The following is a 23,734-nucleotide window of genomic DNA, read 5'->3' as shown; positions in this document are numbered from 1 at the left end:
TCGAGAAAAATTATCCTTCCTGCTCCTTCAAATTTTCTCATTACAGCGAGAAACGGATGGCGATTTGACCCCGCTAACCATTAGAAAATCAAATTAACACTCCAAAAATGGAATTTTCAAGCAGACTTCTTCTGGTATATGGCCAGTTGAACAAGCTACATGCATGACCCCTGACCTTCTGCAACCTAGCGGGAAAGGATGAATTCCACAACTAGTAGCGGGAGAGCCAGACTCAAAATGTTTATTTTTTAGCTCAGTTTTCCTAATTATAAAATGCATTCAAATGCTTTTCCACGAAGGGCTCAAAAGCATGAAGTGATGTCAGTCATTCATGGCAGATGGTTTTTGTTTTTCTCAGAATACATTTCTTCCTTCTACATATTTATATTCACTTCTGAAAATTTAAAGTGTTGTTAAATATTTATTTAGTGTCAGGTTGAGTCTCCTTCAGCGTTGTGCAGCAGTGGCTAAGCTCAGCGGAACGGGACACATCTCCACTGTGAAGGTCACTTTACGGGGGAGTTAATTGGCAATTGCATTCTCATTATAGTGAGACGTAAATACCTCAATTTATTGTGTTTACTCAGGGTCACAATTTTCAGGTGTAGCGTGGCAGGATCATATTGAAATGATGAGTTTTTAGGGATATAAATTCTCTGCAAAAGAGTAAACTGAATCACTTTTAGGGAGAAGAAAGGTGACACCTATGGTCACTCTGTGTATGAGATTTCAGGAATATTAATATTATTATTATTACACAGTATTTATATAGCACCAACAGTTTGTGCTGTGCTTTAAAATACAAAGGGAGACAGTACAATACAATACAATACAATACAATACAATACAATACAAAAGAGTTAGGAGGACCCTGCTCATAACAGCTTACAATCTAATAGGATGGGTACAAGTGGTACGAAACGCAATAATTGTGAGGGATTAGCTGATAAAAGAATTAAAAGTTCAGCTGTTAGGTGGAGTTGGATAGGATTCCCTGAGGAGAAGAGTTTTCAGGGATCACCTAAATGTGACCAGAGTAGGAGATAGCCAGACAGATTTAGGTAGGGTTCCAGAGGATGGGGGAACTCATGGAGGTAAGCATACAAGGAGAAGACTATGGAGCCAGAGAGAAGGAGTTCTTGAGAAGAGTGGATGGGACAGTTTGGGTGATATTTTGAGACAAAATTGCTGTTGTAGCTTTGGAGCTGAAAGGACAGGTCAGAGTCTAGGATTACACCTAGTAACCTGGCATGAGGGGAGGGACTGATAGTTGTAGAACTGATCTTGATGGAAATATCAGGGGGGGAGGGACAGCACAAGTGGGGGTGGGGGGGTTGTATGTTAGAAAGATTTCTTTTAAGTAAGTGATGTTACATCTATTCTGATATGTCAGTTAGTAAGTTAGTAATGTGAGAGGAGATTGATGGAGTGAGTTGAGGAGTAGAGAGATAGATTTGGGTGTCATCAGCATACCGATGGTATTGCAAGCCATAGGAGGTTATTAAGTGACCAAGACAGGAGGTGTAGATAGAGAAGAGAAGAGAAGGGACTTCTCCCCGTACTGCTGCCACAAAAATAAGAACGAGCAGCAGGCGGTTGCGGGTGGAACATGTAACATGTTCCCAAAGGTGAACTTATCCTTTAATACTCCTGGGCATGGTGCTACAAGCTGAGAGAACATTAATCCACTTTCCATTTCTGAATTAGGAGAATGCAAAGTGCTTTGTCAGTTTGAAGCTAGTGATCGGGAACCGACTGGTATGGTTTCCAATCATGGGATTGAATGAATGAATGATTTGTAAAGCGCTACAAATGTGAACTGAATCGCCTCAAGGCGCTGGATCCGTTCTGTGTTGTCAGCTTCTTAGAAGAGATAGGTCTTGAGTTTCTTCCTGAAGGCCTGATGGTTTTCTTCCATGCGGATGTAAGTCGGAAGAGCGTTCCATAGCCGTGGTCCTTGGACAGCGAATCTTCGTTCTCCCTTTGATTTGTAGCGGTATTTGGGAATGAGGAGGAGGTTTTGGTTAGATGATCGAAGACTGCGATTGGGTGTGTAGTGTTTTATTTTCTCTTGAAGGTATTGAGGAGCGTTTCCTTGTATGCATTTGTGGGTGAGGCAAAGTGTCTTGAATGTGATCTGATTCTTTACGGTTAGCCAATGCAGGCTCCTCAGGGATTAACATAACAACTGATCATGGGGATCACATTAAAGTGGAATTATAATCTTTCATCAACATTATTTAAAGCGGTAGTAAACCACAGGTGATTACTAAAAAAATCCCTGCAAAGCAATGTTATAATGTGCTAGTATGCATCACATACTAGGACATTATGATAGACTTACCTTAGAATGAAGGCCTCACACGCCGCAATGTCACCGCTGAGACAGCTGACATCTGATCACGGGGATCACATTAAAGTGAAATTAAATTATTTAATACAACATTATGTGTATAAAAAAATCATTTTAAACATTTGATAAAAGTTGTTAGGTGTAAGGGCACTTTCACACTGAGGTGCTGGGGCGTCGGGGGTAAAGCACCGCTATTTTTAGAGGCGCTTTACCGTAGTTTAGGAAAGCTTTTCGGCTACTACTGGGGCACTTTTAACCCCCGCTAGCGGCCGAAAAAGGGGGCAATATGGGGACAGGGGTGTTTTAGGAGCGGTGTATACACCACTCCTAAAGCGCCTCAAAGATGCGGCTTGCAGGACTTTTTTTAGCGTCCTGCCAGCGCACCGCCCCAGTGTGAAATCACTCAGGCTTTCACACTGGAGTGACTGGAGTGACAGGAGAGGCGCTTTACAGGCGCTTTGCAGGTGCTATTTTTAGCGCTATAGTGCCTGTAAAGCACCTCAGTGTGAAAGTAGCCTAAAATGCATTTTTTTAAGTAAAACATATTTGTCAGCCTATATTAAAACATGAACAGAAACTGGGTCGACACAGGTTTCCAAATAAAAGAAGTATGTGTATTGATACATTTATAAAAAACAATGCAAGCATCAGGTAGGCAAGCTAGTCATGGTAGTATTGTCAGGCTAAGCATCTGTAGGCTTCAATGACTCCCCATCATGAAGGGGTTAAAGTGATTTCTGATCGGTCAGTGTGGTTTACAGTGCTTTACTTTCAGCACTGTTTATTGAACATTGCTGCATATTGGTAAGGATGTTGGAACTGTTGCATATCAAGAAATCAAAAAAAGGACCAATATGCCATTATCTTTAGAAAGGTGAACAGCTCCTTTTAAGGCAGCCTATGGACAAATCATCTTTGTAGACTAGAGTCCTACTTTAAGTGCTGCCAGATGGCAGCTGGGGCTTAGGGTGCCCTATGAAATGGAGCGGGACAATCTAGTAAGCAGAGAGGGTCATTTTAGATTATCAAGGATAGCACGACCTTGTAGAGGAATCCTCAATGTATGGCTGTTTTGTGAAGCGGATATATCCTGTCCTGATCTTCAGCCTCCTTCATTTTACTGACGTTTTCCCGCAGGGCTCCCATGCAAATGATGAACATGCAAACGTTCCGCAGGGTGCTCAGCCTACCTTAAAGCGCAAATTCTGCTGTGAAGGGGAAGCAAGGTGACAGATGCACTTAGCTTACCAACAGAGGGAGTGACCTCAGGATCAACAAAGTAATTCCACTTTTATTTTGTAACCATGAGCCAGTGCAAATCCTGATCCTCGCTTCAAAGATAAACAATGATGTATTTACAGTGAACAGCTTCAGAGTTTGCATTGAAACGTTTACATTAACGTTATAGTAACATTTTACACTTTTGCACAGCTTTTCACAGCAGCATCTCATATACAGGGTTTTAGGTTCTAGGCTCCTCTGTTCTATAGCAGACATTGCAATTAGCACCTTTGCTGAATGGCTACTGAGTTAAGATTATTTGCACTTCAGAACTCACCCCAGTCCTGATCCTGTACACAAATATTTCCCAAACTGTTCTCTCCGCTCCTTAAGTCACTTACTTATGTCTTCCTCACCCATGACTCATCCAGTGCAAGATTTTTGTAGAGCTGCCTCCAAACTCTGAAATTCTATTCTCTGTCCTAATAGGCTTTATTGCACCATTCAAACATCCAAACAGTCCCTCAAACCACTGTCATCTCCCTTATTTACAGCAACCGGTGTAACCACATCCAGCCATGTCCATCAGCCTTTACCACTGTAACTGGTGGACTCGCCTCCCATCACCTTCACCCACTGCCATCTCCTTTTCCCACTACAACTGGTGTAACCACCTCCCAATACCTCTATCCCCTACCACCTCCCTTTTCTACTGTAACCAGTGTAACTACTTCCCACCACCTCCAGCTACTGCCATCTCCCTTTCTCACTGTAACTGTTGTAACCACCTTCCATCACCTCCAACCACTGCCATCTCTATTTCCCTCTGTATCTACTCTAGCCACTTCCCATCACCTGCAGCCACTATCATCCCCCTTTCCTAATGTAACCACCTCCTAGTACCTCCATTCACTACCATTTCCCTTTACTGCTGAACCTGGCATATCCACCTCCCATCATCTCCACCCACTGCCATCTCATTTTCCCATTCTAGCCGGTATAAACACCTCCTATCATCCCTAGCCACTGCCAATTTCCTTTACTGCTGTAAGTGCTGTAACCATCCCCATCAGCTCCAGCCACTTCCATCTATTTTTTCCCACTTTAAGGGCTCATTTACACTTGCTTCGACTTCAACACACATTAAAGCACCTACTGCTTCAACATGCTTTTGATGTGTTTTTGATGCTTCTGTGATGCTTCGGTGGTGCTTCGATGATGCTTCGGTGGTGTCTTTTTGAAGCTTTAATGAAGCTTGACAGATGCCCTGTGTGTGTATATCTCAAACCTGCAATTTCTCCAAAACAAAGTGAAGCTAAAACTTAATTAAAGCCTCTCGAAAGCTTCAGTTGCTTCAAGCAAGCTTTTTCATAGGCTTCTATGGAGGCTTTGAAGATGCTTTGAAGCACCAATAAAGCGACATGGGGTATCATTTTTGAAGCAAAGCAAAGCAAACGCAAGGTGTAAACAGGACTGTAAGCTAACCATTTTATTTAGTCACAAGTGCTTTGAATGGCGTTTAGAGAGTTTTAAGGGCTCGTTTACACTTGCTTCAAAAATGGCTTTGGACAGGTTTTTTTAAAGCTCTCTGAATGCAAGTCAAAACACTTGTCACTAAATAAAATGGTTATCTTACAGTCCTGTTTACACCGCGTTTGCTTTGCTTCAAAAATTATACCCCATGTCATTTTAGTGGTGCTTCAAAACGTCTTCAAAGCCTCCATAGAAGTCTGTGACAAAGCTCACATGAAGCACCTACAGCTTTTGAGAGGCTTTTCTTTATTTCAGCTTTAGCTTCGCTTTGTTTTGGAGGTATTGCAGGTATGAGATATCAACACACACAGGGCATCTGCCAAGCTTCATTGAAGCTTCAAAAAAGCATCACTGAAGCATCATTAAAGCATCACCGAAGCATCATTAAAGCACCACCGAAGCATCATCAAAGCATCATCGAAGTGTAGCCATGGTGTTGCAGCTAGTAACAAACAATCCACCAATTCACCCCACTGCCAAACTTCATACATCACTTCCAGAGACAATGAACAGTCTTTTGCTGGTTTTGTTTTTAATGTTTTATTTGGGGGTACAACTTGGATATGGATTAGGAACATGGGATGCCCATAGGATTTATCATTGCCATCATATTTATAATTTAAGCACAACAGCACAATGTTAGAGCCAAAAGATTGGATGTGCATGGACATTAAATGTAAATCTCCTCCTGCATCTCCATGCAGACTGTTACTCCTCCTGCACAAACTTGTAGTTACCAAATTAGAGTATGTCACATCTTCTTCTATTGGGTAATAGGGACCCACTCTGAATAAGTCCCTCTACAGGCTCTGTTTGCTTGCTGCTACTAGGCCTTAGGCCTGCAGAACCTCTCCCCGGAGACCTAGTAGTTTAAAAGCATGACTTAGATGGTGGACTACTGTTCCCAGCCAGCCCAACTTGCAAACCCTGTGCCCTCAGGCCACATTGATTTGACACAGATCCCCACAGTCTCTTCTCTGATCCAGGACTCCCCATCATCCACTGTATATGATGAAGACTCTGCTAATGACCGTGTAAAAGCAGAGTTCCCTTACAGACTTCCTGGCACATCCAGCCCTCCACTGTGGTAACGCTCACCATCCTTCCACTGCCCTGAGTCCTTGATGAGGAATTTGACCGGACCATGCTTTCCGACAGCTTCACCTGCCCCTCTGCTCCAGGAATTTCCTACCACCAACCGCGTGGTGGCAAAGACATTGCCAATGACCGTGTCAAAGTTCCTTCACAGCTCTCCCTGAGCCTCCTCCTTCAATCGCCCCCCCCCCCCCCCCCCAGACAGAGTATTGGTAACTGTAAGCGCAAACAAACAAGTCCATATATAACAGGAGATTTAAAGGGCTAAGCAACTTAGTCCATAGGGAACAGGCTGGAAGTTCAAGGGTTAAGTGGTAACCGGTAATGTAATGGTTAAAGTAGGCTGGTAGGCTAGGCGGCTGCTGTCCTCAGAGAGCTGGCTCTGTGATGGATGAGAGAGGGGTAGAGAAGGAAGCGCCACCTGAGTGTAGCATTAACAAATGATGTTTAATGACACCAGGTAAAAACACACTTACAGGATAAAAACATATAAAAGGCTCATCTGTATAGGCATGTGGTCCTCGGTGTTCCCTCTGATCCTGTGGTGGTGACGCTGCAGGGATGCTGGGCTGCAGAAGGTGGATTACCAGCCGGGAGCTCCTTCTGTGGCCATCAGGAAGAGACTAGGGGCCGGCGTGGAGCGCACGTGGAGCGTGCATGACGTCACAGGTCGTCCGTCTGCTTCCGGGTTCGGTATCCAGGGGAGGGATCGTCCAGGGAGGAGGGCTAGCAGGGAGGTTGAGAAAAGGCTACGCGCTCGGAGCCACTGCTCCTTCATTAGGCCTCTTGAAGGAGCAGTGGCTCCAAGGGCGTAGCCTTCTCTCAACAGCATCCTGTTGTAATATGTTCACCGATTTATGTGGGACATTATTTTATTATATGTATGTACACATACAGTCAATATTGACCAGGCCAGAATTCAATTGACAATGGTTGATTTGTCCGAGCCAACTGAATTTTAACATAGCAAGGGGACAGCTGAAGACCCTTTGATGTGTTAATCTTATGCAAGTCTATTTGAACAGTTCAAAGGGTGTTCAGGTGGTATCTGTTAATCTAATCTAATTACACATATCTAAGGGGACTTGTTGATGTTTATATGTGGGAGTGTAGATTGGGGCGGTTTATGACTGCAGCTGTTCACGGCTGGGGGTTGTTGTCTGTCTGAAAGACTAAAGCAAATCAAAGTCCTAAATGGAGACGGCCAATCAAATTGCTCAGCCATTCAATGTCTAGTGAATATAACATGGTGTTCAGTCTATAGTCAATATAGGCTTGTCTGTGTATGAAGGCACAGACCTAGGAAAATGGGACTCCGAATTATATCTACTCTGTCAGATTTTTTTGTCATCTGTGGACTTTGGACTTTGTTCTGTGTTGGAAGTCAATAAAGTGCATCTCTCTGGAAGAATTGGGTTGCTGTGGAAGAGTACTTACTAATTAATTATCATACCCACGATACCACTATACTACTACACATATTAATATATCACTACACATCCCTGCAGCGTCAGCACCACAGGATCAGAGGGAACACCGAGGACCACATACCTATACAGATGAGCCTTTTATATGTTTTTATCCTGTAAGTGTGTTTTTACCTGGTGTCATTAAACATCATTTGTTAATACTACACTTAGGTGGCACCCCCCCCCCCCCCCCAGATGGCCCACCCCCTGTCAATACCAATTGGGGATTGGTCAGGGCTCCCACATGAGCTGCCTGCCACTCCAGTTCCAGGCCCAGCCCCTCTTCCAGAATCTTCTCTCTGGATGCAGGGGCAGAACTAGAGCACAGGTGGTCACACCCACTGCTACTCTGACCACTCCCAGCCCCCAGATCAAAACAGACAGGCCTAGCTTGCAGCATAGGCCTGCCTAAATTTGCCTGTGCTGAAAACCTTAGTAAAATAACCCTTACTAGCACCTACCTATTGGTAGAGGGTGCTACCTTAGCACCACCGAAGCATCATCAAAGCACCACCGAAGCATCACCAAAGCACCACTGAAGCATCATTAAAGCATCATCGAAGCGCCACCGAAGCATCATCAAAGCATCACAAAAACATCAAAAACACATAAAAAAAAGCATGTTGAAGCTTTAATGCGTGTTGAAGTTGAAGTGTTAATGAGCCCTAAAAAAGCGTGTCCAATGCTATGTTTTGAAGTGAGTGTAAACAAGCCCTAACTGATGTAATCACCTCCTATAACCTCAAGCCAGTGTCTTCCCTCTTTCCTCCTATGTTCCTACTCCCCATCACATCCAGCACCCCCAACTACCTCTCCCACTTTAACTGATGTAACCACCTCCCATCCCTTCCACCCACTGTCATCTCCCAACCACCTCCTCTCACCTTAGATGTGTCTTCCTATCATACCATTGTCAAACAATTTACTCAAAATGTTTTGCCATCACCCATTCCTGTAAGGATCGCATTCACATTATCTCCCTCTCTCACATGGCTGTTTACGGTGTATACAATCTTTTGGGGTAGAGAATTGCTCCTCTTTTGGAACCCCTTTTCAGACTAAGGATTTCTCATATTAGAGATCTGCACAACTCTATGCAATTGGCCATGCAATTGGCCATGTACATTACAATCTGAATGTACGATCACCTTTATATGTCCCAACACCTGTGTACCAAGAGAGCCCACTTTCAAGTTATATCCAATCAGGCAGGTCTTCATATCACATCTGATCAAATTGTTACATGTAAAGTCAGCTTTACTGTGCTTATAAACAGATTTCTTTCTCATATTGCTTCTTTTACTTCCTATATTACATACTTTATATTATTTTTCTGGTGCTGGGGCATCCACCACTTACAACATGAACGCGTGAATTGTATATTAATGTGATTGTTCAGGCGGTGCCTATGTCTGATGTCTCGTATATCCTGTAGGACTGCAGGCTGCAAATGATATTAGCAGAAAGTTTTGGTTAATGTGAGCGCCTGGACTAGATTAGCAGGATTAATGCTCTGTAAAATGATCTACGCTTTTCCATTTTGTGTGTGTTTTTAAGCATGAATCAGTGAATTATTTTTTTATTGTCTTCTCACTTTCCACGGGCTTTTACAATGAAGTTAATAGCGTGTAAAATGGTTAATTTATTTCAACCTGGAATTGTATACTAATGTGAGAACAGGCTGATGATGGTTGAACGGTATTGACAATTGTAGATGCGGCGAGATAAAAATATAATATGTGACTTTAAAGCTGAATTCCAGGTATGATTTGTATTGCATAATTACATTGCACCAGCTTGGCACAATATAAGTATGTACTGTATCTTATTGGAGGATGTAAACATTATGACATCACCTCCCCTTCTCTCCACCTCATCCAATCAGAGAATGCCTTGTACTCATCGAAAAATTAACAAGGTGTTCCATAAATAAAGAGAGAGGAGAGGCAGCCACTCAGCACAGTACCTGGAAGATCACGGCAATCGTAGTAGTGCTGACTACTGCAGTGATTGTCAACTTCCCTGGCAGTATGACATGTGCCAAGCTGGACCAATGTAGGTATGCAATTAAAATCATACCTAGAGTTCAGCTTTATTATAATTACTAGTATAAAACTATAGAGGTGTAATAAGGCCTGCAGTACACCTACTCAGCGCCAGATCAATCCCACAGCTTCCCCAGCAGAACAACACTGTGACTAAATAGCACTTTAAAATATGCAAAATATTAAAAAGATACTCAAAAGAGTACTAAGCAGCTGTTTAAAAAAATAAAGCAAAATAAAAGAAGGTAGTATCATTCAAATACTAAAACAGCGCTAAAGATTGAAACATGACGATAAACTCATAAACATGTGGCAAACACCACAGGTAATAGTCTCTATGCAGTAACTGGTAGTGTTGACAGTTCAAAGTGTAATAGGTGTCTAATTGCTGATATCCTAGCGTGCACCTTCCATCAGAAAAAAATCCGTAATCGACCTCGTGAAGCACACTCCCCCAGGGCGTCAAACTCACCAGAAGCCTCTAATAAGTAAGCCTTGAGTTAGGTGTACATCAATCACTCTGCACTGAGTCCTCACTATCCAAGAGATCTACTGATGTAGGGGCTCCAATGATGTCATAAAACACAAGGATAAATCTACATAGCGTAATCCTGTTTATTATGATGAAATCCCCCCCCCCCCACACACACACAAAGTAGACCCCTTAATACTAGCTGCGTACTTGAAAACAGATTCAACAAGCATAAAAAGGTGACCCAAGAGGGCGCTATCACCGTATTCCGCCATGAGCTGGAAGGGTGCTGTTCCTTGCAGACACCGTAATCACTTCCATGTAGAGGACAGAGGGTGGTGAAGCGCACAACGTCACTTCCGCAATACTGTGCTGGTCATGCCCTGATCGGTTTCGGCACATCCGACTTCAACAGAGGGTGCTGTTTTAGTATTTGAATTATCCAAGGACGCATTGTTTTATTGAGATACTACCTTCTTTTATAATTACTATTATATAGGATTTATAAAGCGCCAACAGTTTGCAAGGGAGGGAGACAGAACAGATAGGACAGTTGCAATACAATTCAATACAAGAAGATTAGAAGGGCACTGCTCGTAGGAACTTACAATCTAAAAGGGTGGACAAGTGGTTAAAAAAGGTAATAACAAAAAGGAGTGGAAGTGGGGACGAGGGAACCTTTGGTTTCCTTGTCCCACCTATTCCATCAAGAGGATAATTGTACATAGAATGTAGAATTTTATCATTGAACATCAATTCAGGAAATGTTTAACGTCTACAATGCAATGTAAGATCAATGTACATCTGTGACTCTGCTTCTTCCCCATCTCTTCAGAACGTTGTTGTTTTTTCTTTTTTGTCTTTTATGAAGATGTACTATGTCTGTATTGCTGTGCCTTTGCCCACATCGGGCGTTAATAAAACCATATTTGGGAAAAAAAAAAGAAAAAAGGTAATAACCGTGAGTGATAGCCTTATGGAGAAAGTAAAATTTCAGTTTTAGGTGGAGGTGGGATAGAGACAGGGCCGATCCTGGCCAGGGTGCACGGGGTGCAGTGCACCCAGGCGCCACAGAGGTAGGGGCGCTGAAGTGCCAGAGTGATCCCCTCCCTCCTCTTCCTCTCCTTGTCCGTAGGCGACTCTTTCTGCCGGTCACCGCCGCCGCCCCTGTGTTTCTTGCCAAAGCCCATCCCCCTCCCTCCTCCTGTCAGAGGAGTAGAGCGGAATCATAAAACAACTAAGTGCAGCGCAAAAAGAAACTCATAAATAAATTATATAAAAGTCCATATGATCAGAGCTAATAAATGTATATTATATGAAAGTCCATATGATCAGAACTGTAATGCAATTCCTCTTGGTAAGCACAGGCCAATCACTTTTCATGTTGCAACAGATGTGGTAAGTAAAATCATGAGCATGCGCTTACCAGACTAGGTGGACCCCTAATTACAGGGGGTCAATGAAACGTAAATGAACCAATGGCAAACTGCTCCGCTAAATTTCATCTGCAGGAAACAATCATCCGATATCCTGGGAAGATCTGTACCAGACAGGGAGATCCATAACTCAGACAATTTTATGAGCCAGGCCGACGCCTGTGTTCAGCCTTTCTCCTAATATCATCAAGGCAGACAGTGTGTAGTTTGGGGGGGTCTATACTAATGGAGGGGGGTCTGTACTAATGGAGGGGGTGGTTTGTTCTGGGGGGTCTGTACTAATGGAGGGGGGTGGTTTGTTTTGGGGGGGTCTGTACTAATAGAGGTGGAGGTTCTGTACTAATGGAGGGGGGGTGGTTTGTCCTGAGGGGGGTTTGTACTAATGGAGGGGGTGGTTCTGTACTAATAGAGGGGGGTGGTTTGTCCTGAGGGGGGTCTGTATTAATGGAGGGGGGTGGTTTGTTCAGGGGGAGTCTGTACTAATGGAGGGGGGGTGGTTATGTACTAATGTAGGGGGGGTTGTTCTGGGGGGGTCTGTACTAATGGAGGGGGTGGTTCTGTACTAATGGAGGGGGGGTGGTTTGTCCTGAGGGGGGTCTGTACTAATGGAGGGGGGTTGGTTTGTTCTGAGGGGGGTCTATACTGATAGAGGGGAGTGTTTTGTCCTGGGGGGTCTATACTGATGGGGGGTCTGTACTGAGAGAGGGGTTTATACTTAGTGGGGGGTCTGCACTGACGGAGGGGGGTCTATACTTAGTGGAGGGGGGTCTGTACTGAGGGGCGACTATAGTTGATGGAGGGGGGTCGATACCATGTTTTACCGCCCCAGGTGACACCCCTCTCCCTCTCCTCTTCTCGCATGCTGCTGTACTAGTGAGCAGCGCACTATGTTTCTTCCCCTGCCTTCATATCGGCCAGAGAAGAAAAAAAAAGGAGCAAAGAAGAGGATTGTGGGAAGTGTAGTCCCGAGGACTGGCAGCCCCACTGTAACACGGAAACTGCAGCCCACACAGCATGCTCAGCTGAACGGGAGAGAGAGAGAGCCAGAAGCCTGGGAAAGCTTTCAGGGAAGTACACCCAGGACTCCAGAGGGAAAGGACAGTGCTGAGGGAACACCATCAGAGAGAGAACCCCACTGCCCTGCGCCACCAGAGGGAAAGCCACACAGCCTAGTGCCATCCCTGGCGGAGAAAGGAATGGAGACATTGCCAGAATACAGATCTGGGTGCTACCCAGCGGAGTCACCACGGGCAATTAAGAGTGAGCAGACTCCTGATCAGAGGAACCGTTGTTGCTGTATCGCTGGGTCAGGTGAGAGGGCACTTGGCCATTATCTACTAACGTCCATAGGAACTGCAGTCTCTGACCATCTCTTGTAACATGTCTGCAGTCTCTGACCATCTCTTGTATTATGTCTGCAGTCTCTGACCATCTCCTGTTTTATGTCTGCCATCTCTGACCATCTCTTGTAACATGTCTGCAGTCTCTGACCATCTCTTGTATCATGTCAGCAGTCTCTGACCATCTCCTGTGCTATGTCTGCCGTCTCTGACCATCTCTTGTAACATGTCTGCAGTCTCTGACCATCTCTTGTATCATGTCTGCAGTCTCTGACCATCTCCTGTGCTATGTCTGCCGTCTCTGATCATCTCCTGTATTATGTCTGCAGTCTCTGACCATCTCTTGTACTATATCTCCAGTCTCTGACCATCTCCTGTAGTATGTCTGCAGTCTCTGACCATCTCCTGTAATATGTCCGCATTCTCTGACCATCTCCTGTAACATGTCTGCAGTCTCTGCCCATCTCTTGTATCATGTCTGCAGTCTCTGACCATCTCCTGTGCTATGTCTGCTGTCTCTGATCATCTCCTGTATTATGTCTGCAGTCTCTGACCATCTCTTGTACTATATCTCCAGTCTCTGACCATCTCCTGTAGTATGTCTGCAGTCTCTGACCATCTCCTGTAATATGTCCGCATTCTCTGACCATCTCCTGTAACATGTCTGCAGTCTCTGCCCATCTCTTGTATCATGTCTGCAGTCTCTGACCATCTCCTGTGCTATGTCTGCTGTCTCTGATCATCTCCTGTATTATGTCTGCAGTCTCTGACCATCTCTTGTATTATATCTCCAGTCTCTGACCATCTCCTGTAGTATGTCTGCAGTCTCTGACCATCTCCTGTATTATATCTCCAGTCTCTGACCATCTCCTGTAATATGTCCGCATTCTCTGACCATCTCCTGTACTATGTCTGCAGTCTCTGACCATCTCTTGTAACATGTCTGCAGTCTCTGACCATCTCCTGTTTTATGTCTGCCATCTCTGACCATCTCTTGTAACATGTCTGCAGTCTCTGACCATCTCTTGTATCATGTCTGCAGTCTCTGACCATCTCCTGTGCTATGTCTGCTGTCTCTGATCATCTCCTGTATTATGTCTGCAGTCTCTGACCATCTCCTGTATTATATCTCCAGTCTCTGACCATCTCCTGTAGTATGTCTGCAGTCTCTGACCATCTCCTGTATTATATCTCCAGTCTCTGACCATCTCCTGTAATATGTCCACATTCTCTGACCATCTCCTGTACTATGTCTGCAGCCTCTGACCATCTCTTGTAACATGTCTGCAGTCTCTGACCATCTCTTGTAACATGTCTGCAGTCTCTGACCATCTCCTGTACTATGTCTGCCGTCTCTGGCCTTCTCTTGTATTATGTCTGCCGTCTCTGATCATCTCCTGTATTATGTCTGCAGTCTCTGACCATCTCTTGTAACATGTCTGCAGTCTCTGACCATCTCCTGTACTATGTCTGCCGTCTCTGGCCTTCTCTTGTATTATGTCTGCCGTCTCTGACCATCTCCTGTAGTATGTCTGCAGTCTCTGACCATCTCCTATATTATATCTCCAGTCTCTGACCATCTCCTGTAATGTCTGCATTCTCTGACCATCTCCTGTACTATGTCTGCAGTCTCTGACCATCTCTTGTAACATGTCTGCAGTCTCTGACCATCTCTTGTATTATGTCTGCAGTCTCTGACCATCTCCTGTTTTATGTCTGCCGTCTCTGACCATCTCTTGTAACACGTCTGCAGTCTCTGATCATCTCTTGTATCATGTCTGCAGTCTCTGACCGTCTCCTGTACTATGTCTGCTGTCTCTGATCATCTCCTGTATTATGTCTGCAGTCTCTGACCATCTCCTGTATTATGTCTGCAGTCTCTGACCATCTCCTGTATTATATCTCCAGTCTCTGACCATCTCCTGTAGTATGTCTGCAGTCTCTGACCATCTCCTGTACTATGTCTGCGGTCTCTGACCATCTCTTGTACTATGTCTGCGGTCTCTGACCATCTCTTGTAACATGTCTGCAGTCTCTGACCATCTCCTGTAGTATGTCCGGGGGCTCTTTCTAACAGACTCTCTAACAGAAGCCCTCTCTGTGTGCATCAGAGAGACTCCCCTCCAGGTCTCATTAGTGTATGCTCTTCCTGTATTTTTTTATTGTCAAAAGATCATGGGAGAATCCCAGGGTAACAAAGACTTCTTAGGGTAGCATCTCTGTGTTTGAGTCATTGCCATAGTAACATTTGTAAAGGGGAGGAGTTGGTAAGATGACCACACCCACGTGGGGGCGCCAGAAATATTTCTGCACCCAGGCGTCTGTGACCCTAGGATCGGCCCTGGATAGAGATTAATTTTCAGGGATTGTGGACAGAGTAGATTATAGCCCCGCAGATTGGAATAGGGAGCTCCAGAGGATGAAGGAGGCTCTGGAGAAGTCCTGGAGGTATGCATGGGAGGAGGTGATGATGGTAATAGGAAGAAGAAGGTCTTGGAAGGAATGGGGTGGTGGATGGTTTAGGTAATATTTTGAGATGAGGTTGCTGATGTAGGTTGGAGCAGAGTTGCGGATGGCTTTGTATGCTGTTGTTAGTTTTTGAATTTGAAACATTGGGCTATCGGATGTCAGTGGAGGGATTAGCAGAGCGGGGAGCTGCAGTTTTACAGTGTCTGTCTATCCAAAACTGGTATTCTCCCCATTGTCTGAAAGTTTTCAATAGACTACGTTACTGATAGGCAAATCAACATTTCTGTGTTTGTGATGAATGGGAGATTCAATTACAATGATTTTGTTTAACCATATATGTTTTTGTGTACCCTTTAAGGACCTGTTAGCACTTCTTTGCTTTGCGGTAACAGTGCGCCATCACACTTTAATGTGCAATGTGACATGCTAACATTCCTTTTCAATGGACCCTCAACACAACAAGAATCGTCGCTGCTCCTCTTTTTTGTTAGGGCATATTGTACTTCAGATGCTTTTGGGAGTTTCATTGAAGGATTAAGGGAAATCGATGTTGGCATTGCATCCTGCTTGGTGGGTTATCATGCATTGCAGTAGATCACGGTGGGGTGAACAAGCCCCAAAGTGCTAGGTTCTGAATATGTCAGTGTTATATGGATTCATGAAATACAATTGTAAATAAGAAAGGCTGCACCTTACAACATCTACGCAGCCAAACAAATTATATATAAAACCACATTCATCGTAATGAAATAAAAGACTAGCAAAACAACGTGTAAGAATCCACTGAATGATTTATGTTCTAAAAACAGCATTTTATTACTACATGAATGCCATAATAAAAAGCCATAACAAAATAAAGTTTCCTAGTTTATGTAATAAAAGGCACGCAGTATACTGCACAGCAAGTGGTGACTAGAAATCAAATGCTAAAACAAGCCACCGCAAATGCTTTATGATAGCAATCATAGCAATACATGATCAAATTTCAGGAGGCCATAAACATATCGAATTATATTTATGAAAGGGCCCTCAAAGCCAAACCCCAAGCAAGAGATTAAAGATACAATTGAAATTCCATTGTGGGAAATTTGCTTGCCAAAGGATTCACAAATCTGGCCAGCCTTTTGAAACCAGCTAGGACTGCTAGATCCCTGATCTCTAGTGTAGGTAAAGCCCAACTCCAGGTTCAGGCCCTCTTGAGCAGATCACATGCCACAGTAAATGATCCTTTATGTATAAAACACATAGCTCCTGGTTGGGGTACAGTATTTAAATACAAAATCCACATTCGGCTATCAAAAAAAAAAGGTTGGCACGATCCCGCGAGCCATCGTAGCCATACGTCAGCTCCTTTAAGCGAGATAGCAGGCACGCGTGTGTGTGCCCGCTGCACTGCGGGGGTGCCGATGCTCGTGGCCGACGTTCGCGATGACCGCCGGCCACGGGCACAAGAGGCAGAACAGGGACATGTGTGTGTAAACACACAAATCCCTGTTCTGTGAGGTGAGACAGATCATGAGTTCCTAATAGCTAGGAATCATGATCCGGCCTTTCCTCTAGGTCAGTCCACTCCCCCTACAGTTAGAAACACACACACGGAACACAGTTAACCCCTTGATCGCTCCCCAGTGTTAACCCCTTCCTTGCCAGTGACATTTTTACAGTAATCAGTGCATCTTTATAGCACTGATCGCTGTATAAATGCCAATGGTCCCAAAAATGTTTCAAAAGTGTCCGATGTGTCCGCCAAAATGTCGCAGTCCCGATAAAAATTGCAGATCGCCGCCATTACTAGTAAAAAAAAAAAAAAATAATAAAAATGCTATAAACCCATCCCCTATTTTGTAGACTCTATAACTTTTGTGCAAACCAATCAATATATGCTTATTGCGATTTTTTTTTTACCAAAATATGTAGAAGAATACATATCGGCCTAAACTGAGAAAAAATTAGCTTTTTTAAAAAAAAAAAAGGGGGATATTTATTATAGCAGTACAAAATATTGTTTTTTTCAAAATTGTCGCTACGCAAAAAATAAAAAACGCAGAGATGATCAAATACCACCAAAAGAAAGCTCTATTTGTGGAAAAAAAGGGACGTCAATTTTGTTTGGATGCAGCGTCGCACGACCGCACAATTGTCAGTTAAAGCGACGCAGTGCTGAATCGCAAAAAATGGCCTGTTCATTCAGCAGCCAAATCTTCTGGGGCAGAAGGGGTTAAGGAAACAGAATTTATTTACTTTTTTTGGGGTTAACAAACACTTTGGGAGCTTTCTCAGCCAGCTTTTGTTCACTTCAGAATTTGCTTCCCTCCTCATAAAAATCCATGGGAATCCAAAAACAGTTGGAAGCAGGTTGATCCAGTTTACGAGGTCAAATGCACCAATCAATGAACTAGGAATGATCTCAGAAGCATCTCAAAAACTGACCTCAAATATAAGCAGAATTTACCTGAACATGCAAAGTCTGTCAGCACAGGACCCAACAAGGCAGAGGCTGCATGTCCTGTGACACTCCATACAAGAATGGAGGATTATAGGACATTTTACAGAATTTCTAAGGCTGGTTGAAAAGCCAGACGGGATATAAAAAGTAAAAGTTAGCCCAGGTAGAGTTGGCAATCAGAAATGGTATTTTATCAGCCAAGAATGCGGAGAAGCACGTTCTGTACAGCTCAGTGATTACTGAAGCAGCTTCTAAAAGAGTCCAAATGAAATAATCACTCCACCTCTGAATAAGACACTGATGAAAATCTCTCCTGTAATTGAGAGGAAGGCAGTAGATTATAATCTGCACTTATTGTTACACAGTAAATCAAGACTATCAATAGAATGTTATGTGGAAGGGTTAGAGATGGAACACCGCGCTGCAATTGTTCCCATTCATTCTATATTTTACATTCCGACCTCGCTTCTTTTCCGTTTCTATCCTATTGGAGATCTTTTAATAGAACTAGACGGGTAAAAGTTCTTCCAGCTCTTTTGTATTTTTTATATGAGTTGCTTAACAGTGCTTGTGATTTTGCAAAAGAAAAGAGAGCCTAAATCTGGCGATAGATGTTTAGGAATGGTCGATGGGTTGGTATGCTTTCACACTGGGGCTTTGCGCTTGCAGGACAGGAAAAAAAACTCCTACAAGCAGCATCTTTGGTGCGGTTTGGGAGCGCTGTATACACCGCTCCTCCACCGCCCCTGCCTATTGAAACTAATGGGCAGTGCTACCTAAGCGCCTGCAAAGTGCTTCAGCAGCGGCGCAACACGGACGCTGTTAACCCTTTATTCGCCCGCTAATGTGGGTTAAAAGCACCCCGCTAGTGGCGGAAAAGTGCTGCTATAATGGCAGTAAAGCGCCGATAAAACTAGTGGCTCTTTACCGCTAACGCCCACACCGCCCCAGTGTGAAAGGGGTGTAATGCTCTGGTCAAACAACCATTCCCATTTCAAAGAAGACTTTATTGGTTTGGGTTTATTTTTAATATTTTTTTATGTTTAAATGTTTTGAACATTTGCTTTATAACTCTTTTTTAATCTCTCCCTATATATACAGTTTTTGATTTGCAAATCACAAATGTACAGATCACAAACATTTGCTCACATGTACAGTGTACCAGTGATGCCAATGGGGATTCTGTCTTGTATTGTGTATTAGACACGGGCAATCATAAAAGTACATTTCAAGATGAGTGGAACACCTTTGAAAGGTCCCTAGGAACGCATGTTAAAAGGAAGTCCAAATGCAATATTCCCCATGCACACGTTCAAGAAAATGGCTGTTCAGTAATGCTGGGTGCTTTATTGACTATAAGCTGGAAACCGTGGATGGTCAAAGTGAAGAAATGTCATCAGCACACCAAGGATTCCTCAAAAAGGTCCAAAGCTTTATTTTCGTGGTCACATGATATACATACGACAACGTTTTGACACAGAGCCCCTTCATCAGGGAACTGCCCTGCTTCCTGGCATCATAATGACATCAGACTGCCATTATACCTGGTTTAAACTTATGACATAATTGCCAAATGCACAGTACTAATTGTTGAAGAAATAGCAATCAAATACTCAATCCGGCATGATTCAACCAATGAAAGAAGATGCTGGTCATTGTGAAAAGCTAAAATTATTACAAAAACAAAAACAAGCCTGTCGTGTATACCGAGCAGCGGTTGCTTTGCACTGCACTTTGTCACTTGCTTTGTCATTTGCCTGATAAAGGGGCCCTGTGTGGCTTCAAAATTGCTGTATGTTTATCATGTGCCCATGAAAATAATGCGTTGGACCTTTTCGAGGAATTCTTGGTGTGCTGATGACAATTCTTCATCCTGTTAAAAGGAAGGATCCCCCACCTTAGAGTGGTGGTCAGAATGCCACCTTTACAGACAGCCAAAAAATATCACTGGTGTCATGTTGTTGGCTCTGTCCGGTGCTAGTGGACCCAAAACTATGTAGGCACCACCAGATGGGAGGTCAGGAAACCCCTTAGCCACTTATGGAGGAACCCAAAGACTCCATGAAACTCCTGTTAAGTAAGGCTCTAGGCAGAAATGCTGGACCATACCATGATGCTTTTCAATAAATCCCACAAGATTATCAGACATGTGCATGACAAAAAATTTTGATTTGTTTCATTTAGATTTGTTAATCTAGTTATTTAGTTTTGTTAAATTTGGGTGATTAGTTCAATTTGTATTCGAAATTCATATTTGGAATTCGTTTTATGTCTTTTTCGAATTTTCTTTAAATTTACCAATTTTTTTCAGTTTGAAACGTTTGAATCGATACATTTTTGAATCGGCCGAATCGAAAATTTTAGTTTTTTTTTTTTCGATTCAAATGTGATTCAAATTGTTTGTGAACAAACAAAAGAAAAATCTTCATAAAATGATTACGACTCTTTAACCAGTTGACATCCGCGCTATAGCCGAATGACAGCTACAGCGCAGACCTGAATTCCCGGGGGGCCGTCATATGACGGCCTCCCCTGTGCACGCGCCCTGTGCGTACCCTACAGGCGCGTGGAGCGCGCTGTAATCACCGAGTCACTGAGACTCGGGTGATCACCGATCCAAGTAAGGGGCCGGTCCCGGCCCCTTACCATGTGATCAGCTGTCAGCCAATGACAGCTGATCACATGATCAAAACAAAAGCTCTGTGATCGTTTTTTTTTTTTCCTTGCGCTGACAGTGCGAGGAGAAAAAAAAGCCGATCACCAGCTCATCAGCAAGGGACATCGGTCCCGAAGAGGAGGAGGCAATAATGCCTCATACGTGCCACCAGTACCCCCTGCCAGTGCCACCTGCCATTGCCACCTGACAGTGCCCACCAGTGCCACCTATCAATTCCCATGAGTGCCACCTATCAATGCCTACAAGTGCCACCTATCAATGCCCACAAGTGCCACCTATCAATGCCCACCAGTGTTGCCAATCAGTGCCACCTAGCAGTGTTGACTACCAGTGTACCAGATCAGTGCCCATTATTGCCACCCATCAGTGCCCATCACTGCCACCTATCAGTGCCCATCAGTGCCGCCTCATCAGCTTACATCAACGAAGGAGAAAAATTACCTTTTTTAAAATTTTATAACAAAATATAAAAAAAAAAAAAAAAAATTAAATTCGGTCTTTTTACATTTTTTTAACAAAAAATAAAAACCGCAGAGGTGATCAAATACCACCAAAAGAAAGCTCTATTTGTGGGGAAAAAAATGATAAAAATTTCATTTGGGTACAGTGGTGTATGTCCGCGCAATTGTCATTCAAAGTGCTACAGCGCTGAAAGCTGAAAATTGGTCTGGATAGGAGGGGGGTTTAAGTGCCCAGTAAGCAAGCGGTTAAATCACCTTTGTCTTAACCAAAACAGCATTATTTTGAAATGGTACTCTAATAACACACACAGTCTTTGATTTCAGAAACATGTTTACAGTTCGAATTCGACTGGAATTCGATGTAAAATTTGATTCGAATTCCAATTCGAATTTTGGAAATTCAGACTAACTTCGTTTCGTTATTCGGAGCATTTAGTAAACTTAGTTTATACTGTAATATGTGTAAAATTTGTCTGAATATTTATTCGGAACTAAACGAACCGCACATGTCTAAAGATTTTAACAGTGTTTAAAGATTTGGTAACATTTTGATAGTATCATATACAAGTGCACAGCAGTTTTCTATGTTGTTTGCACCAGTTATAATTAGTGGGTCCCACCAATTAACAATGTACACTCTCAACACTTAAGAAATATGCCTTCTCACAGCCAGTGTACCATTATGTTTGCTTAGGATTTTGGAATATATTTTTGCTACTGGGATGGAAATTGATGAGACATCCAGAACTGTACAGTTGTTGCTGAAACTGGAGGTTTATTAATATATTTATTTATTACAGGTACTTGTATAGCGCCGTCAATTTACGCAACACTTTACACATACAGTATACTGCACATTCACATCAGTTCCTTCCCCCCCGAGGAGCTTACAATTTAAAGCCCCTAACTCACATTCATACATACACACAGTAGAGACAGTTTAGACAGGAGCTAATTAACCTACCAGCAAGTCTTTGGAGTGTGGAAGGAAACCGGAGTCCCCAGAGAAAATCAACACAGGCACAGGGAGAACATGTTGGGGGCAACACTCCACTAGAGTAACATGTTTGGGTGACAACTGTCTAAGAGGGGGAGATTTGGAGCGTTTCCCTCTTCCTGCTGTGACTCTGGGACAGGAAGTGAGGGCAAATCACCAAAACTGGATTCAGCAAAAATCTAAATTTAGGATTATATATTTCAATTTATTTGAGATTTTCTAAATTCTAGTGTAGCACCCTGATGTTTAGGCAGGCCTGCTTTCAAATTTAGTTGCCAGGCGATAGTGCTTTGGCCAACTGTTAGGAGATCAATTGATTTCCCCTAATTCTGTAATTGCTGCACTTCTCTCTTCTGTCACTCGGTGACATTATAGCTGGTGACATTGGATAAGACAAGGGCAAAGCAAGGACAGATTATGAATGAATGGGTTGTCTCAGCCAATTATAGCTGGTGACATTGGATAAGACAAGGGCAAAGCAAGGACAGATTATGAATGAATATGGTGTCTCAGCCAATGGGCAGGGATTTTCTTGGGTCCCTTGGCCTGCTGGGAGCACCTATTTATGTGGGTGGAGTCAGGTGATCAGGGTTCTGTGCCACCTTGGTGGCTGTCTGGGTGGACGTGTGTTGTATTTCCCCGGCTGCTAGGTCAGAAACCTAAGGGCTATCCTTGGAACATCTGGCTGCTAGGCTGTCTGAGGGCCTATCCAGAAGCAGGAGAAGCAGCGTAGGGTTTGGACTGCGGGTTTGTAGTCCAACCAAAAGTAACGGTTCCACCGGCCGGGGAACCAGTTGTAGTCGGAGGGGAGGCTGTCGCCACTAAGGGACCATCCACCTTGCTACCGGAGACCACCGTGAGTAAGCTAAAGCCAGTACCAGAGCTGACTTCTCGCCAACCGGGGATGGTGAAGAAGTGGGAAAACTTCAGCAAGTGCCAAGTTAGGGACCCAGCAGGACAGCAGAGGTGACACTTGCAGAGCATCAGTGGGTGCTAAGCCAGGGACCTAGTGTGTCCACCGGGGTGACACTTGAAGAGTATTTGTGAGTGCCAAGCCAGGGACCCAGCAGGGAAGCAGGGGTGACGCTTGAGGAAGATACTGAGTGCTAGCAGTGGAAGAGCTCAGGGGATCCAGTGGCTAGTGGATCTGAAGTCTAGAGAGAGAGACTGGGAGCTCATTGAGTGAAGACCCACAATGAGTGATGTGGGGTAAACTAAGAGCTGTTCGTGTTGCAAATAGTTGACTTCAATTGTCGTTAGTAATTGCTATAAGTATGTTGCCATAAGAGACAGCGGTCCTACCTATACAAAAGTGGTGTCCGGCTGGAGGCCTTCATCTGTATAGCTGTCTCCCTATAGAAGTCTCTGAGTCTGCCAATTATCTTTGCATCTATCTAAGGGTGTCCTGGCCCTAACCAGGGCTGGACTGGGACAAAAATTTGGCCCTGGACTTCACCCAGACTGGCCCACTTTGACAGGTCTCTCCCATGCCGGCTTGCCACCCAAGCCCCCCCCCCACTAGCTATTAGCCGTTCTACATTATTTCTCTTATAGGCAGTACCAGTGGGGAAGCTAGACATTATTTCACCTGGGGCAAAGAATCAGTTTGGTGCCCCCCCTTCCAGATCGTATGATGAGCTTCTAAGTGTTGACTCCTGAGCATCATGTCTGTATTCAGGTGCGCTGCATAACTAGCCAGGGAGAGGAGGTGAGCACTGCG

General features: G+C 43.8%; 1 protein-coding gene across 1 annotated transcript in view; it reads left to right on the top strand.

Annotated features, from left to right (window-relative positions):
* Positions 1-23,734, top strand: part of LOC141140786 (calpain-13-like) — a 196,101-nt gene that overhangs the window by 59,396 nt on the left and 112,971 nt on the right. The gene's annotated exons all lie outside the window — the stretch shown is intronic.

This window comes from Aquarana catesbeiana, linkage group LG04, assembly GCF_042186555.1.
Source record: "Aquarana catesbeiana isolate 2022-GZ linkage group LG04, ASM4218655v1, whole genome shotgun sequence".
NCBI classification, from domain to species: domain Eukaryota; kingdom Metazoa; phylum Chordata; class Amphibia; order Anura; family Ranidae; genus Aquarana; species Aquarana catesbeiana.
Note: the sequence above shows the minus strand (reverse complement) of the source record. Positions and strands in the feature narration are given on the sequence as shown.